Genomic DNA, 3,191 nt, shown 5'->3' on the forward strand with positions numbered 1-3,191 from the left:
CATCAGGGATGAGGCCAATGAGACAACACCATATAGAGGTCCCCGAGTTGATGTGCAGCCGTTGGGTGAGAACCTCGCAAATATGGTAGAGAAATCCTAAGGGGATGATCATGCTGCTTCAGAGCCTACCGACACCACCCCGGTTGAGTCTATCCAGGGCACTAATGGGGCACCAAGTTCCTCCCGGTTTACACCATCAGCAGCACTGGTCCCGATTGCTAGGGTCTAGCAGCTAGAGGCCCAGATGGCCACATTGCTGCACCATCTCCAGCCTTGGATGCAGAAGTCTATAGCTGAGGCTGAGGACCAGATCGAGAAGAAGGTTTCTCAACAGACTGAGAGGAGGATTCAGGTGGTCCACCAGCGCCTCGACGCTTTTGAGTTGAGAGTCCTCGCATGCCCAGGCCCCACTATTGATTTGACGACTCTCCAGGCTGATGTGGCGAGTCTGAAGGCTGATGTTGATGCCATCTTGGACATGCGGGTACCCAAGCCTGAGGGTGCACCTGCAAAGTTTGTTGAGGATACGGTGCTTACTGCACTGTTCCAGACCACCGCTGCACCACTGCCTCCACCACGTGAGCATGCCAAGAGGCATCGTTCCAGTCACACCAATGAGGGTGAGGGTGCTCGGGCTAGGAAGAGGGAGAGATTAGAGATGGAGACTGCGAGGAGAACCTTGTTGCTTGATGAGAAGGCCCGGTAGATGAGGGCTCATGAGTTAGCTGCTGGGGCGTCTAGCTCCAGATTCGAGGCTGCTGAGAGGAGCACCACTGAGGGTGCAGACATTGTTGCGGATACTAATGATGGTGTCCTTACTACTTGTGGAGCCTTTTTCGGGATATCGAACCTGCCAGCTTGTTGATCTTCGGTTCTATGCGCCTCAGGTTTGCTTTAACTACCACCTTTGCTTTATATTTTTATTCATTGGGGACAATTGTATGTATTTTCATTGGGGGTGGGGTAAATGGAAGTGAGTTCTAGGGTGAAGTCTGAGCATCCCAACTCACGACCCTCTCTTGGTGGTTTTCTTGCCTTTGTTCCTTTTCCCCAAGAGACTGGTTATTTTTCTGTTGAACCGGCATGTTTAGTATCTTGTACATAGTATGAATGTGAAATCTGAATCATTGTAAGACCTTGATAAATAGAGCCTAACATGTTGGTCTTGATGGTCCAAGGTCCTAAATATGTATAATATATGGTATAGAGGCAGTAGCTAAAGTATTAGGTGTGTTGGAAGTTAAACGTCAAGGGACAACCAAGACGTTCGACTAAGTCACCTATGTGGTTCTATGTGTTTATGTGTGATTCATGAGGTTGTAAGGTCCTTAAATGAGTTATTATAGCATGTATAGGCAGTGTGTAAGGTTTCATGAAGTTTGAAGGTCAAACGTCCAAGAACGTCCATGGAGTTCGAAAGATATGCCTTGAAATGACCTTGTGTGCCTAGGCGTGTTTCATCGAGTATTACGTGTTCGTTTTGGATGAAATTTATGGGAGAGGTGTTGAATTCATAGATGATCGTATTTGAGTTGGAAACAATGAATAAAATTATCCCCAAGGACCATCCAAGGGTCCTTGAGGAAGGACCCAACTTGGTGTCAAGGCTGTTCCAAGCAGGCCCCAAACAACGGAGGCAGTCGACGCCCAGTGGGACTATCGACACCCTGTCGATGGGTGTCGTCTGTAGGGACTTATCCTGGGGGAAGGAAGGGACCAAGGTCAAGTCTTAGTCCCAGACCACGAACCAACAGGACGGTCCGTTGGTCAATGGACGACCCATAAGTCCCTCCGTCTGTGCAGCCTGTTTTCCTGCACAACTTTGTTGCCAAGCTAGGGGTTAATTTATAAATTCACCCCACTTTGAAATGGAAAAAGCATAAAAAAGTAATGAGAAATATGAACAAAAAGACAACACATGTTATCACAATATTAAAATACTAAAAGTTTTTAATATCTAGAATAACAAGTGCACATGCAACAAAACTCAACATGAAACCTAAAATAAGAACTAACAAAGAAGAAGAAAATTAATTATTACTCCCCCCGTTTCAAAAAGCATGACCTTGTTTGACTTGGAACAGAGTTTAAGAAAAGAAACAAGACTTTTTAATTTTGTGGTTTTAAATTAAAGTTATGTCAAATACCAAAATGCCCTTAAATCTTGTGGTCTTAAACATGCCACGTAGAAAGTTAAAATTGATGTGTTGCCAAAAAAGGAAAGGGATCATTCTTTTTGAAACAAACTAAAAAGGAAAGACATTCTTTTTGAAACAGAGGGAGTAATAAAGGATTAGTAGCTAAACAAAATCTATAACAGACAGATGTTTTAGACTACCATGAATTCATCTCTGCTTCGTTGTCAATATTTTTAGACAAAGATGTTTTAGACTATTAGATTTATGCTTTATAGTTTTCGGGGTTGCATTCCCATTCTAGACTATTTAGTTTTTTGCACTATAACTTTTAGATTTAAGGGTTTAATTCTGCAATAGTTTTGGATAATTGATAAAGGTTATAAAAAATCCTTTACTTTTTTCACTACTTCCGAGTGATCTATATAATGATGTGCTTCTTAAATTGTTTTGAAGGGTTAAGTTTGAGTTAGTATTTAGTTCTCTCACCGGAGGTTAGTGTGGATGTCACTCATGATAGTCTGGATTGTGATTTTTGGTGTCCTAAATTAGCTAACAATAGATCAACCACATTTGTATTGTATCCAGGTATTATGTGCTCCTAAATTCGACAAATCTGATGACGACTCCTTCTCAAGGTGACCAACGCTTATATTATCATGAGAAATGAAATGGAAGTACACTATTTTTAGGGTGAAAAAATTACCCATAACAATACAGGCAATTCATATAACCCGTTCAAGTTTCGTTATGTCATTTCAACCTCTTTAAAGGTGAGTCATTAGCTCATTTTGAGCCTATCATTCGACCCTCTTAGTATTTTCTTCTATTTCCCCTCCTCCCATAGTGTAATATAAAAATTCTAAAAATGAAAATATAGAGTTTCTAGAGAATTAAATATGCAATTCTCACTAGAGAAAACAATTTTCTCTAGAAAGAGCCCTTAGATTGTATAGGAAAATATGCTATTCCTAGAAACTGAACATTTTGTGTCACTTGGATATGTAGGTTCTTTCACTTATATATATATATATATATATATATATATATATATAT

General features: G+C 41.0%; 1 pseudogene; it reads left to right on the forward strand.

Moving 5' to 3' along the window:
- Window positions 1-706: 706 nt before the first annotated feature.
- The window catches only part of LOC114078437, an 18,125-nt pseudogene continuing 15,640 nt past the window's right edge, over window positions 707-3,191 (forward strand).

Source organism: Solanum pennellii, chromosome 8 (assembly GCF_001406875.1).
Source record: "Solanum pennellii chromosome 8, SPENNV200".
Classification (NCBI taxonomy): Eukaryota; Viridiplantae; Streptophyta; class Magnoliopsida; order Solanales; family Solanaceae; genus Solanum; species Solanum pennellii.